This window comes from Drosophila navojoa, chromosome X (genome assembly GCF_054131105.1).
Source record: "Drosophila navojoa isolate 15081-1374.11 chromosome X, UAZ_NAV_1.0, whole genome shotgun sequence".
In the NCBI taxonomy this organism is placed as follows: domain Eukaryota; kingdom Metazoa; phylum Arthropoda; class Insecta; order Diptera; family Drosophilidae; genus Drosophila; species Drosophila navojoa.
Window position 1 is genome coordinate 261,734 of NC_142895.1, and position 16,162 is coordinate 277,895.

General features: G+C 45.6%; 1 protein-coding gene and 1 long non-coding RNA gene across 4 annotated transcripts in view; one reads left to right on the forward strand and one right to left on the reverse strand.

The window, feature by feature from the left end:
- The window catches only part of br (broad-complex core protein), a 37,565-nt gene extending 36,314 nt beyond the window's left edge, over window positions 1-1,251 (reverse strand). For 2 of the 3 annotated variants that reach the window (XM_089264787.1, XM_089264788.1), the window contains exon 1: window positions 426-1,241. The gene's annotated coding sequence lies outside the window, so the exon portion shown is untranslated. Of the gene's footprint in view, window positions 1-425 lie in introns of all 3 variants that reach the window. The other variant, XM_089264786.1, reaches the window with a different exon arrangement.
- Window positions 1,252-6,429: 5,178 nt separating this feature from the next.
- Window positions 6,430-16,162, forward strand: part of LOC149090494 (uncharacterized) — a 59,289-nt gene continuing 49,556 nt past the window's right edge. Inside the window, exon 1 of the long non-coding RNA XR_016197508.1 lies at window positions 6,430-7,412. This is a non-coding gene — a long non-coding RNA (uncharacterized LOC149090494). The remainder of the gene's footprint in view (window positions 7,413-16,162) is intronic.

Sequence of the window (16,162 nt, forward strand, 5' to 3'; positions counted from 1 at the left end):
CACACTCGCTCGATCTTTCTCTCGCTAGGCATGTGCATGCATACATACATACATGTCTATGTATGTGTATTCAGTGCGATAGAAGAGCAAGGCAAAGTAAAGCAAGCACACAACGCGCACAAAAGCTTGTCCATATATACATAAATATGTATGTACATATATACATATGTATGTGTGCGAGTGTGTGACATTGAAAGTGAAAACTATCAGATAATAAGTCAAGGCGTGCCTACGAGTGTGTGCGCTGCACTTTTTAGCCATGCTAAAAATAGACCATAGCAGCGATCCCAGTTACTGTGTTAGTGTGCATATGTACGTACATATGTACATATGTATGTATATACATATACGATTTCGCTCTCCACCTCCATTCCTACATTCTGTGCTATATTAAATGCAAAGGCTGCATCATTTAGAGTACATACCTTCCGACTGGGTGCGCAGCCACTGGCATCCTACGAACAAACTGTGCACGTATATGTGTATGTAAATATGTACGTATGTCTCTAATAGTTCATTAGTGTTGCGAATGCCAACAGAAATAGATTATTATTATGTGTGCAATTTGTTGTAGGTGAATGTCGCACAGCAAACATTTTGTTGTTGTTGGTTTTTTATTGGTATTAGATTCTGTTTTTTTTTTTTTTTTTTGCCTTTTTTCTTTTAATGTATTATTTATTTTATTTTTGTATTTGCTTTGGCTTGGTTTGAGTTGAGGTAGAAATTTGTTTGCGTATACGTAATATGGTAATTTAAGAAATGCTATTCGCTGCTGACTTGAGATCTTGGCTTAGACGTTAAATGCAAATAACATTGGCACTGAACGAAACAATCAAGTAAAAATAAAATGTAAAAAAAAGAGTAAAAAAACACACACTTATTAATTACCGAACCGAACCGAACCGAACGACCGACCGAACACGCACTAAAAACTATTCAGCTACATAAGTACGAATGTAGCTGTGTGTATGTATGTGTGCATGTATGTCTACACATATAAACGGTTGCATGTATTGTATCTAGGCATATGAATGCATGTGTTGGTGTCGAGGTGGAAGCTGAGCTGCATTGCGTTAGCGACGCTTGCAGGATCACTTGGAATTGTCTTGTGCTGCTGGAAGCTCACTTCCAGTGAACTGAAACGCTGAGAACGGGAGCGCTGGGAAAGCAGCAGTCGGCGGCCAACCAGCGTGTTGGGCTTTTTGTTGCGTTTGATGATTGCAAGCGTAGAAACTCAACTGAATTCATGCTAAAGAAGAAGAGAGTGCTCGAGTGCCTCAGGCAGCCAGGCAGCGACGTCAGCGTCAACTGCGCGCAGCAGCAGCAACAGCAGCAGCAACAGCAGCAGCGGCAGCAGCGGCAGCGATAGCGCACAAAAAAGCGCATTGGGCAGGGACAGGGGCGACGGCAGTCGAAAGCACACACAAACAAACAAAAAAAAAAAAAGAAAAAAAAACACTAAACTATTCACCGAAATTTTGGCAACAGCAGCAGCAGCAGTAGAGCGCCTGTGTGTGTGCGAGAGAGAGACAGAGAGCGGGACAACAACAAACGTGCGCACGCTTTGTTGCGTCGTTCGCTGTTCTGGCCAGTCCCAGTCCCCTGATCCCAGCCCCATCCCTAGCCAGTCAAATGCTAGGATCGTCAGGTAGGCAGACAGGGACAGGAATGTCAATGTGTATGTATGCATGTGTGTGTCTGTGTGTGCATATGCATGTGTGCTCACTGATCTGTGCGTATGCATACGTATGTACATAGATACATATGTATGCAGTGTATAGGGTGGGGGGAGGCAAGGGGGCTAGGAGCACACAGTGAATTGAACCTGAACTCGAGTATTAGAATGTGTTCGCTTGTGCTTTCAATTCCCACCACTACGAAACATGCTCAGCGGCACACCAGACTGAACGCAGACACACAAGCACGCTCACACACGCACACACTCACACAGTGCTGCAGCAACAGCGACGCACTCACTCTCGCACACACACACACACGACCATAGAAGCAGTGCCAAATAAAGTTTTTGGCACAGTCCAGTATTAAATTTTTGACTCTCGATCTCTCACCCTCTCTTTCTTAGGCGCGCTCTCTCTCACGCTCGCGCTTAGTTTATACACTACATATGTGTGTACATCTGTGTCCAGCAGTGTGTGTGACTATTGTGCATAGAACAAAACTCCGTTGCGGTCGACGACGCAGCTCCTGCGCTAAAGTTGACGCTGACGCTGAGGCTGAGGCTGACGCCAACGCTAACGCTGACTAATATCAACAAAATTAATAAACAGACACACATGCATATGCGTGTGTGCGTGTGTGTATCTGCCTATTCATTTCGTTGCATACATGCACAGAAGAGACAAGCAAATATAAACTAACAGGCTGCGCGATTAACAGTTTCGCCTTCCCCTGCACAACTTTTGGCACTTTCAACTTGCACATGCATGTGCTGTGTATGTATGTATGCTTGTACATGTATGTATGTGTGATTCGCGTCTAATTACCATTACGAGCAAGAAATTCGCAATTGGCGCCCTTGCCTATCTCGCCCCATCTCCCTCGCTCTTCAAGAACTATCGCATTACAATTGCAATGGCAATTCATTCGAAGTGGAGCCCGCCGGTGGGCCAAACGGTGGGAAAGACTCAAGTTTCTAATGCAAACCACAACATTTAATACATACACAGCGCCACTCTCATTGGGAAGGAACAGCCAGGGGGAGGGGAGTCAAGAGAGCGTGCGACCGTGACCGTGGCCCAGCAGCTGCTCAGCTAAGGAATATTGGAATATGGAACATCGAATTAAATATATCCATTTGCTGTATCTTATGTTTCGACTCATATTCGTCTGTGTGGGATTCGAGCTCGAAACTTTCGACTCCCGTAGCCAACTAGCATTGTGCAAGCAGAGTAGTCCACAGGCTTTCGTCAGGCTCGTTAAGTTTGCCAAACTAGCATTCTGCATGCAGAGCAGTCCGCAGGCCTTCGTCAACTTCGTTCAGTTTGCTTTGAATCGATTCTTCGATCTGCTGTTGTTGGTGTTGTTGTTTTCGATCCATTTCGAATTGTATTTAATGTGACTTTTTGTCCGAAAAAAAAAAACAACACCAAAAATCAAATAAAATAAAAGATCTTCGCTCGTAGTGCTTACGAACTTTCAAGGCTAAATACTACATTTGTTGTTGTTACTGTATTATTATTAAATTTTGTTTGGCGCATTTCGCTGCGCACTCTCTACGCCAGCCAGAGCAAGCATGAGTGGGAGCGGGACAGCGGCTGAGCGGGTGTGAGAGTGCGAGCCGTCGACGCTGTCGCCACAGTCGCCGTCGCCGTCGCCGTCGCTGTCGTTGGCGAACAGCTTTTAAAATAGTTCTAGAAAAAGAGTGCCTTTTTTTTGTACTTCTTTTGCTTTTTTTTTGGCACTGCAGTTTTTTTTCCCCATTTTTTATGTGTGTGTATGTGTGTGGGTGTGAGTGTGTGCGTATAAAGCAATTATTTGGTTGAATGCGCGAAAAAAGCAACGCCAAACAAATGAGATTAGATAGACAAGTAGTTTGTTCGGTTGGAAACTAAACTAAATTTCATTATGTCATTCACAATGGATTCAACCACGCTCTTCGTTGGGTGTGTGTGTGTGTGAGGAAGAGAATTTTGTATCAAAGTAGAGTAACTCTGATACATTAACTAATAATTCAGTGACGGCTTTCTTTCGTCCACTACATCTGCTTATTATTTACAGGGTATCTAGCCGTGTTCTCTCACTATACATGTTGCATTTTTGTCTGCTCTCTTTTTCACTCTGCTTCGCTTCGCCTGTTCGCCATGTGTGCGGCGTTTGCCTTTGCTATTTCAAGGTTAGCTTTAACTGCGTTAGTTCTAAATATGCCAATAGATATACATACATATGTATGTATGTACATATATACACGCCGTGAGCAAGAGAGAGAAAGACATACAGGCATAGAGACCAACACAGACCAGTCTCCTCTAGTAGTTCTCTATCAGTTGACTCTGCTCGCCAAGCCGCTTGGCAACGCGAGTTCCACTTCGCGCAGATAAGTAGAGCGTTTGCTGGGGGTTGTGGACGGGGGGCTGGCGGGTGGGGAGAGTACGATGCTTGTTTACAGAGCGCTCATTGAACAAGGTCAGTCCCACCCGCAGACACAGAGACATAGAAGTAGACATAGAGATAGACACACAAACACATCGCCACTTGTTGCCGACAGATGGAGACCCGAGTCAACAGTCGCCCCGCGTGTGTGTGTGTGTGTGTGTGTGTATTTGTGAGTGCCTACCATTTGTCGGTCTCCTGGTTTTGTTTTGGCTTCGCTCATTCCTCCAGTTACCATACACGCACACACATACGGGCACACACACATACGTATATTGTGCCGGTCAAATGTAAAATCTAACGTCCGCACACAAACAAAAACACACCCACACATATACATATGTACTGGCAGACAGTCGGGCACACACACATATACATACATATGTATATATACACATAGTCAAGCAGCCACAGCAGCGAAAGCGAAAGTTTTATGTAAAAACTAGAACGAGAGACAACGACGACGACGGCGACGGCGATGGCGACGACGACGACTACGACGACGACGACGATGACGACGCTAGCAATGACGATGACGATGACGACGACCATTACAAAGGCAGCGTAGAGTGGGACAGTTTTGTCTACACATGCGAGTGTGTGCTTACATGTGTGCGCGTGCCTGTGTGTGTGTGCGCGCTCCAGTGGGCTAGACAAAGGCTAGACAGATGCCGGCATGAGCACACGCATACATACATACGTACATACGTACGTATGTGCTGTGGAAGGGGAAGAGCAAAAAGAGCCACAACAGCCACAACAACTAGATGAGTATGCAACCACATGCAGTTGCAACAAGCTTGTTGCACATGTTGTGTGCAGCGCGTGTTGGGCTATCTGATTTGTCTATTAATTAGGCGAATAGACTAATTAAATGCAATTGGATGACAGCTGCTAGCCGTGACCAACCAATAGAAACCCGCAGAACGAGCTATGGACGAGCGAGAGGCGAATACCACAACGACACACAAAACAATTCATAACAAAACCCAATTTTTCAACTCGTAAACTGAGTCCAAGTTCAAGGTCTTGCGTTCAACGTCTCTGGTTCTGCCTCTGCCTCTGCCTCTGCCATTGCCTCTGCCTCTGTCTTTGCTGTCTCTACTGCTTCTGCCGGCAGTATTGCTGCCTAGAGGCATAGTGTGTGCACGAGTGTGAGGGAAGCAGCAGCTGAGGCGAAGCCAATGCGCCATTAGATTGCAGAAAAAGCTTCTCGCTCTCTATTGCTGGCCTCTCTCTCTGAGCACGCTGTGTGTTTGTGTGTGTGCGTGGAGTAAGAGAGCCAGAGAGCTTGTGAGCAAACGCGTGGCGTTTAACAAACACTTTCAAACAGGCAGCGCCAGAGACGCAGGCGCAGACATGTACAAATGCAAAGACTCAGCGCACGTTTTTGCACTACATGCGGACATTCATATGTACATATGTGTGTGTTTGTTTCCTTTGTTGGCGTCTGTCTATCTTTCAATACACACATGTACATATGCATGTACGTATGTATGCATATGTATGTATGTAGATATGTGTGTGTCTGTATGTAAGTATTTCGGGATGTAGACAAACCACGCAAAAATTAGAATTGGGAACTGGCTGCCTGGATGAGCTCAACAGAGACTTTGCGACTGTTCTATGACTGGGCTAGGGACGGTGGAAGGGGTTGCTCACGATGCGGGCGACTCTTCAGACACAAATAAAAGACAACTGCAACTCTCTGTCTGGCTGACCCTCTCCTCCCTGTGTCTTCTCTGTTTGTCCGCCTGTCTGCCCGTCTGCCCGTCTGCCTGTCTGCCTGCCTGCTGCTAAGCTCTGCTGTTGTTGTCTGGAGTTCAACTTTCTATGCTTGTGTATGTATGTGTGTCTGTCTGTGTGCTCCTGTGTCTTCCTGCCTGCCTGTTGTCAGTCTGCGCGTGGTCACGTTTGTCTACGCTTCAATTTCTTCTCTTCTTTGCTGTTTGCGTTTGCCTCTGCTTTACTGTTGTTGTTTGTGTGTTATTTTAGCTGCTCGATCGCTTTAACGCTGACAAAGTTGATTTCTATTGTTGGTGCGCGACGCAGTCGACGATACTGCCGCAGTCGAAGTCGTTGCTGCGCTGCCGCAGCCGCTGCCGCTGTTGCCTGCCTTTGTTGTTGCTTTATAGCATTTTTTTGCTAATTTGACCTTCACCTTAACCTAGTCATCGTCTGTCGGACATTCGGTCGTTTACCTCATGCCAAAGTCGAAAGCAACAACAACAAAAAATCAACAACAAAAAGCTCAATCACTACTTTGTGTATTTGTGCACACATATTAATGTACATATACATATGTATGTATGTATGTATTCGTGTACTTGCAAATGAGAACAAACGGTAGAGATTTCAATGCTTATGCCTGTCTAACGTGTTCCCTGACACATCTATCACGTAAACACACATACACACTACTGCACACACACACATACGCACACACACGCTCGCACACAAACACTCAATAGTGATCGCGCAACTATTGCCGTCTGCAGCTTTCACTCAAAAAGCTCCATTCGGCCCTCGCTCAACTAGTTTCTGCTTGTAGTTTCCGTTTCTATTTGAGCGCTTTTGGCTTATCTAGCGCCGCAGTTGCGGCACTGCGCTTTGCCAACAAACTAGCTGTAAGTTTCCCCAATTGAGCAGCTGCGTCGCTGCTCTTGAGCACAAATAGTTTCTGGGCTAGAGCTAGATCGAGTCGCGCATTTTCCAGCGTTGCTTAGTTGAGTGTGCGACGCGTTTGGCTCTGGTCGCTTGCCGTTAGTTTCGTTCACCAAATGGCGTCGATAGTGATGAAAATTCCCAAGTGGAAATTGGAAAGTGCAAAGTGTAAAATGCAAACTGCAAAATGGCCAGAGGAAAATGCATAATGTCAAAGAAAATGGCCCAAATGCAAAGCATTTATATCGCAATGTGTGGCAAAGGTGAAGTGAATTTGTTATTATTATTATTTTTTTTTTTTTTTTGGGTGATTTTGCCGTCGCAGTCGCCGCGTCGCTGTCGCTGGCGATGCGAGGGCTTTGAACTCGCGACGTTCGCTCACCCGTTCAACGGCCCGCAGATCGCAAGTAACGACGCCGCCCCCGCCCAATTGCTCTAGTGAAAAAGTGTAACAAAAATCAAAGTGCGCCGAGCTCCATTATCTGAAACGCCTTAGATAACCGCCTCACCTCCACCCCCTGCGAGCGCAGCAGCGGACAATCAGCTATTGGCCCCGCCTCTGAGCATTGAACTGCGGAATGGGAGCCATCAATAAAACTGGATGTACATACGTACATACATACTGCAGCTGCATAGAGGTGAATATATGAAATATATTACAATACACTATACATACATATACATACATATATATGTACATAAGTGCAGATATGTATGTAAATATTGGCATTATCAGTAAAACCTATGTGCAATACTTGAACTCTAACTGAAAGTCGAAATAATTTAGTTAGATTTACATACCAATCAGCTTTGAGGCTTCTAAGCGGTATTCGAGCTCGAATTCGAATTCGATTAATTGGACATTGTATTGCTCACTTACGTACTTCTGCTTGTTTTTCCAATTAGTTCTATCAGTTCTTATTGGGCCATTCCATCCTTGTCATGTTATGCACACACATACATACATACATATGTACATAAATATGTATGTATGTACAGAAAACTAGCCCAATCGAAATCGCAGGACCGTTAATCTGCTGGCGCAGCACTTCGCAGTCGCCGTGAGGCCCACAAAAAGCAAGAAGGCACTTTCAAAAGTAATGCAGAGCTGGCAAAATTTCTTGCCAGTTGAAAAATGCATTTAATTTTAAAATAACTACATACATACATACATACACACAAAACACTTACACGAATTGCTGGCATGAACAAAAGCCTACAACGCAATGCTTTGCAAAAAAATAAAAGACATAAAACAACAACAAATACAGCTCTCCCTAGTGTATGCGTGTGTGTATGAGAGAGTAAAAGCTAAAACAAAAGTTAGCTGCGCATTGGACTTGCCTGCACGCTCTTGCTCTCGCTCGCGTTCTCTCCCTCTCTTACGCTCTACGCTGCGCGCGCGCTCTCTGCAGTGAACAATCCTCGTGTGTGTGTGTACACATGCGTCTATGGATGCCTGTATGTATGCATGTACGTACACATATTCAGAATTTAATTCGTATTACATGGCATTTGCTTGTTTGCCTTGCAATTTACGCAGCACTCTCCATTTGAGTGAAACTGTATATGTGAGAGTATGTATGTGTGTTATATATGTATGAATATATGTATATACATTTATACATATGTATGTATGTTTGCGAATTTCTGCACAAATAAGCAAACTCCTACTTGCTGCAAGAATTGTATTCAATTGACACACATACGCAAATACATACATACGTGTGTATGTATGTATGTATCTGTGGCATATATGTATGTACATATATGAATGCATATAGGCCTCAAATAGTCCCGCTCTCCTCTCTCCCCCGCAACCTACAACATCTACACGACGACGACCGAATTGTCGCCTGCGTTCATGTGCAGTCAAAGCTGCATTCGTATTAGTGAGCGAGCTATATTTTGTTAAGCTCTGTGCGTTGCCGTTGATTATTTGCTCGCGAATGTCTATGTGTGTGTGGGGCTTGCATACAAACGCAGAGAGTACGCGTATTAGCATTTCTCATCAAAAGCTGCTCTGCGCGCAGCTGGGCTGCGCTGCTGCTGCCACGGCTGCGGCTGCTGCTGCTGCTGCTGCTATGCCGGCGAGGTTAAGAAACTTTTTGGGTTTAATAACATTGCACAAGGTTATTAGATAAAAATGTGTTCGAGCAAAAATATGCGCTCGCAGTCAACACTGGGAAATGGAAATGAATCGGCCGCCGACAGCGACTGTGACTACGATCGCTGTTGTATATATGAATGTGTATGCATGTGTGTATGCGTGCTTGTGCCTGGAAGTGTGGGAAGGGGGATTGAATGGAATGGATGACTATGACCGGTTCGCTCTTTCCCACTCGCTCTTTCTTTATATGCATACATATGTATGTATGTATGTGCATATTTATAGTCGTAGTGCTAAAGCTATAGTTAATATATTTTATATAATTTATGTACGTGTTTATATGCATATGTATGTTTTTGCAGTGCCATGTGACTTATTCTTGCTTGTTTAAGGCTTTGAAGCTTTTGGGTGCGCCAAATGCCGTTACACAGCCGATGGCGCGAGAGTGAGCGAGAGGGCAAGATCGATGCATTGACGAGCGCGAACGAGTTCAATGATCATTTGATTTGCTGACTTGCTTAAGTCGTCTCTCTCTCTCTCTCTCTTTGTCTATCTCTTTCTCTCTCGTACGCTACTTGCCTGCCTGTCTGTCTGTCAATCGCATTTTCTAGCAAAGAACGCATGTGTTACGTATACGCCACATGGTCAACGAGAAACCTGTGTTTACCGTTACCAATATCAGCAGACACAGCTCATATTACCATCCATGTGGCTGGCTGCTATGCATATGCATAAAGCGAACACATTAAAAAACACAGTGGAGGAGGGGAGGGATGGACAGTGGCAATGATGTAAACTGAGACTCGGTTCGCTTCACTTCGGCTCGCCACGCAACGCCACGGCGCGCCACGCGAGACTAGGCCAGGAGCCATAGCAGATAAAAGGAAAGGGGAACGAAACTGAAGAAGAACAAGAAACAAAATAAGCAGTAGACGGAGACAGCGTGAGCTATGCACATGACACCAATGACCAACTGACTGACTGACTGACTGCAAAGCGCAAAGACTAAGGGCAGTAAAAGGAGAAAGAGATAGAGAAAGAGAAAAGAGAAAGAAGAGAAAGAAGAGAAGAAAGAGAAGAACGTCCGTCTCGCTTTCGCTCCGGCTGCAGCTCGGGGTCTGATGGAGAGTCGACGAAGCAGCAGCAGAAGAAGCGTCTCCGCCGAGTTTATCGGGTACAGTTATTATTTCTCTTCTCCCTACGTCTGCAGCTTCGTCTATGGCAGCGCCTTTAGCAGCATTTCGTGGTCTATGCCGATGTTCGTTTGTCAACTCGCTGCTTAATCATTGCGTGGCCTTGGCGCAGCCGCTTCCAAGCATGGCAGCCGCACCAGCTAGCTACAACAGTTTCCCACCACGCCCCACGCCCTTCGCGTTGCCGCGCCGACGTCTGCCATGCCAGACAGCAGACCCTCGCACTTGTCTCTCTCTTATTCATTCACTCTATGAGTGTGTGTGTGTGTGTTTGCTATGTTGCATTTTGCAATTCTCGCCTGTGCCCGTGACTGCGGCCTTGGAATGAATTGAAGGCATCGTCATTATCAATGTGCGTGTGTCTGCGTGTGTGTGGGTGTGTGTGTGTGTGCGTAGACTTTGCTAGAACTTCACATGCATGCATGCAGCTGCATGTGTGTGCGACCCATTGCTGAGTCATCCCATCCGCCTGCAAAGACGACGGCTCCCATTCGCGTCCATACGTCCGTCTGTCCATCCGTCCAGTTGGCTGGCTGCCCTTCAATTGAAGGCAGTTGATGTTAGTTTATTTATTATTTGATTGGCTCTCAAGGCCAGCGGAAGTGTGGAATGGCTTTGCAGGCTAACAAAAAGGGCGGACACTTCTAATTACTCAAAATGAGACGGAGAGAGCGAGAGAGAGTGGGAGAGTGACACACACACGCACACTCGCACACACAGACGGCAGCGACCGACTTCTGTCATTTTGATTAACTGTAAATAACAGCTCAATTTCGCTGCAAGCGAGAAAAGAGAGCGTGAAGGCGGAGAGGAGTGAAGAGCGTTGGAGAGGGACAGGGAGAGGCAACAGCAGAGACTGGCGAAGCCCTACGAAGGCTTCCGCTGTGACTTGTGGCTTCAATTTTACTGTTACATTTTTTTTGCTCTTTCTTTCGCCCCTCATTTTTTGCTCTTGTTGTCGTTGCTGCTGCTGTTGTTGCTGTTGTTGTTGCAGCGTTCCTGGAAATTGGCTTCGCTGGGCTCTGGCGCGTTGTGCATATTGCGTTTGCTTTTAGCTTTTTGCTTTGTTGTAACTGAAACTAAAACAAGCACATGCAAACACAGATACACACACCACACACATGTACATAGCCACACATATATACATATTATGTATGTATGTATAAAAAAGAAATAACAATAAAAGCAACAACAGAAGCAAAAACAATAACAAGAAAACAAGTTGTGCGCCGTCAACCTTGAATGTCGGGCACTTGCACACACAGAAACACACACACACACACATACACACACACACGCAAACGATTTCTAGTGCCCTCTACGCAGTCACAGCCATTTGCCTAGCATCCTCAGCCCCAACAAATCGTCTCTGTTCCCTGTCCCTCTCGCTCACACTCTGTCTGTCTGGCTGCGTCTGCCGTCTCCTAGCTGTTGTTGTTCTTTCTTTTTTTTGCTTCTCTCTTTATTCGCTAGGCCAAGCCAGACCAGACCACAGCAGGCCAGGCCAGGCCCGGCACGGCTCCACGCTCGCTGCAATTTTCATTCAGTTTTTCCCGTCTTCACGCTGCCGCCACAGGCGCATAGACGGACGCCCCGATGGACGAAGGGACGGACAGAGAGGCGGACGGCTGGCTGGGGCAGGAATGTAGAAAAATGTGTTAGTGGAGTAGTTGGCATTACGTCACCTCTGTGTGTGCATCGGTGCATCTGCATGTGCATGCCACATGCACATATGCATGTGTGTGTGTGCGTGTGTGTATCTGTGTGCGTGTGTGTGTGTGTGAGTATATATACCGGTCTTTGGCTGCATTCAGGGTCTCTGGGCTTGGGGTCTCGGTCGCCCCATAACTGAACAGCCGCAAATAGCAGACAGACGGCTCTCTTATCTCTCTCTCTCTCTCTCTCTCTCTCTCTCTCTCTCTCTCTCTCTCTCGACGACCATTTGACTGAATGCACTACTATTTATTCTCTGGCCGTACCCAGTTCCTAGTTTCGCAGCATTGAAAAGCGAAAGTTTGCACACGAAGACATGCATATTTATGAATGTATCTATGTTTATGTATATGTATATACATATGTATATATGTGAATGTGTAGTATATGGCTAGGTGGGGTTTGTTATGCTTAGTTGAGATTCACTTGTCACTTGTGTCGCTTACCTGTCAACGGTAATTTCGCAATTGCCGATTCCTGAGATTTGAGTGCGGCTCTTAGCCTGGTTAATTGTGCGAGGTGTTTAACGGCTGTGTATGTATATGTATGTATTCTATGCTTATATTGACTAATTGTTGTAAAATGTCCTGAGTTGTTGTTGAGCTTTCTTGGAGGCAACAAAAATACTATCCGCGATCTAGCGAGCGACCACAATAAACAAACAAACAAAAAAAAAAAAACAATATTAAGCACAAGAAAACATAATGCAGATGGAAGGAAAACAATATAACGCACAGTGTAAACATACATACACATATATAATATATATGTATATACACACATGTATATGTAAGGAACAACAAAAAAAAAGCACAGCATCAACGTCCTTTCAGCTACATGCGAATGTTTGTTTTTGTGTCGCGTGCATTCGGGATGCTTCTCAACGTGCAAGTCTTTGGGATGCAATTTTTCGATGCCTGCCGCACGACGTTTGCTCGCTGCGACGCTGAATACTAAACTGCACCGCAATGCCAATGCCAAAGCCCCGACGCCCGATCCAGCGCAATGCAAAAAAAAAGATCCTCCATCGCCGCAGCAGCAGCAGCAGCAGAGCAGAAACAGGCAACAAAGGCAACCGAAAGACACGAAGCGAAACACGAACGCAACACGAACTAGGCACGAACGCAACGAACGAATAGCGTTCGTTTGCTAATGTTGTTGTTGCTCTTCTTGTTGTTGTTGTTGGGCTACTGTGTGGTAACGACTTCCTGCATATCGGCTATCGCCCATTCCTCCTTCTCATGCTCTCCACCCCTCTTCATTCACCCACACGCTGTTTCCAAAAGTGCTTGAGAAATGTTTCTTATACTAAATATTACACATACACACACACACACACACACACACACACACACACACACACACACTGTTTAAATATGCCAGCGAAGGGCAACGGTGACTCAAAAGTGCTAATGATCAAGCGCTGGAATTGCAACGGCAATGGCGATGGCAGCGCCGAGTGCGACGGCGGCTGTTACTGTTACTGGGACTGTAACTGGCAACTGGCAACTGGAGTTGGAATTGGAATTGGAATTGGAACTGGAACTGGGATGAAGAGCGCACAAGAAGAAGGGGGAATGGATGCGCGTGCCCGCTCTCTCACACACACAAACACACACATGCACACGCACTGTCTGCTAAGCTCAATGCAGAAAATTGGCACAAAACAAAAATGCAGAGAGCGAGAGCGAGCGATCGAGTGAGAGAAAGAGTGAGAGAGAGAGACAGAGAGAGAGAGAGAGAGTAGCACGAAAAAGAAGTTCAACTTGTGTTCGATTCAGTTGAACGCAGATGAGCTGATCAGATGCATTCCCCCACCCTCTGCGAATGCCTCTGCCTCTGCCTCTGCCACTGCCTCTCTCTTGCGCTCACCCTCTTTCCTGTGCTTTGCCCAAAAACTTGCTCTCCCGGATTGCATGAGTCAAATGTCCTTCTTATGCGAAGAAAGAGTACATGTGTGTGCGTGGGTCTCTCTGCCTCTGTCTCTGTGTGTGTGTGCGTGTGTGTGTGAAGTGCAGCGCTTCCTTGAATCAGTTAACGACTGCAACTGTAGCGCTCGCCCTTAGCTTTCGAGCACATTCTGGGCTGCTTCCAATTGGAATAGAATTGAGACGTACCTGGGTAGCTGGAAGCTGGAACTGCTGCAGTTGTTGTTGTTGTTGTTCTAGTTGGTGATGTTGTTTGTGTTGCAACTGCAGCTGTGCAGGCTGCGTCTTGACAAAAAAAGGGAACTTAATTTTTTCTCACATGGCGCGACATTTGCGAACTTGAAATAGCTGCAGCTACTGCTCCTTCTCTGTCTCTCTCTCTCTTTTTTCTGCTACTCAAATAGCTTATTGCTGTCTCTTTCAGCAGTTCAAGTTGGAAAGTCCTTGAAATTGCGAATTGGATTTAGATATAATTTTTTTTTTTTTTCAATTTGTTGATATTTATTTTGGGCCACAATGCGACATGGGTGTTTTTTTCACTTGTTTGCAAAATGCATAAAAATTGTTTTTTGTTTTTTGTTTTTGAACTGAATGCAGAACGTAAAAAAAAAGAAAATAAACAAAAAGAATTGTTGAGCTTTTCGATCCTTGCACTTGTTTTTGTTGTTGCTGTTGTTGTTGTTGTTGTTGCACTTGTGTGGCACACTTGAGGCACGTTCTCTAGCAGTGCTTTGTCTGTCTATGACTGATCCGCAGATTCGCATCCGCATCCGCACTGCACTGGCCAAAAATTGTTGTTGCTGGCACTGCTGCTGCTGCTCTGCTGCTGTCGCTGCTGCTGCGGCTGCTAACAGTGAAATTCGAATTTGAATTTGAAATTGTGCGTTTTGGCTGAACTAACTTTAGTAACTGAACCGATCGAATTAAAAAGCTCAACTGAGTTCCGAAAAAATGCAGTTAAATGTGTTGATATGTTGCCCCTGCTGTTGCTGCTGCCGCTGCTGCCGCCGCTGCTGCCGCTGCCGCTGCCGTTGCTGCTGTTCGCTGCGCAAGTGTGTGTGTGCATGTGTGTGTGTGTGTGCGTGCTGCCCAATTGAATCAGAGAATTCCCTGACATTGTGTGTGTGTGTACCGCCTGTGTTTGCTCTTTTCTTTTTTTTTTTTTAAATACAACTTTTTTACACATTCACACACATGCACACGCACATACACAGACTGAGAGAGAGAGGGTCGCATACATACATACATACATTTCCTTCATTTTTTGGGCTTGCGATTTGCCATTGTGCAGTGCAGCGACGCCGACGTCAACGTCAACGGCAACGTCAGCCGAAAAACCGAAGCACACACAGACAGGCGAGCGATCAGAGACGCGTCGCGTCGCTGCATTCGCCGCTAAGCGCTGCCCGCGCACATTACAGCAGCGAGCGGGCAGCGCAGTCGCCCAAAAAAAGCAACGAAAAAAAAAAACAACAACAAATATTTGTGGCTCATGCTCTTCTCGTTTTTCTTTTGACATAAGCAATATAATAGAATAAGCTTCGCTGTATGCAGGCATATGCATGTGCATGTGTGTATGTGTGTGTGTGTGTGTGTGTGTGTGTGTGTGTGTGTATGTGTGTCTTTTTGTTCCTGTGCAGAGAAATCGGACAAGCGAAATTAGGGATCGCTGCAGTTACTACTATGCATGTATATGTATGTATGCATGTATGTGTGCGAGCAGGGCAGGCATAAATTTGTTGACAGTTATGCGGTGCCCTTGTTGTTGTAGACAACAGTTTCAGGGCAGCAGCGAAAACTGTTTGCATTTGCTCTGCTCTGGAATTGAGTTCATTGCAGATCCAGCGCCAGCAGCGGCGCGCACTTGCAGCGCACTGACTTTCACTGTATTGGTGTGCGTGTGTGTGTGTGTGTGTGTGTGTGTGTGCATATGGAATATGTATGGATGTCTGTAAGTATGCACATATGCATTATTTAATATGTATATATACATATGTATGTGTGTGTGTGTGTAATATACGATCAACGGTCATATCAAAGCGTTTATCAGCTTCGTTTTCGATTTTCGTTTTCGTTTTTCGCCCTTGTTGTTGTTGTTGTTGTTGTTGTTGCTGTTGTCGGCTGTTGAAATCGTCGCCAATTGAAAGTTGTAGCCCACATTTTGTTCGCAATTTTACAATAAGCCCACCAACAAAATTCTGTGGCCTGCTTTTCTCTCTCATTCTCGGTGTGTGTGTGTGTGTGTGCATTTGCAATTTGCAGTTGCTGAATTTTGTGCTGATGCCGATTGGTGATTGGCGATTGCCGATTGGTCAACGCAACGCAATGCATCGCACTCCACTCTACTCTCTGCCTCTATGTGTGTGACTTGGGCCTAACCTAATACCAGATCCATAAGACCTATGGCACACCTACTCACTTCTTCATTCCCCCTCTCTCGCACT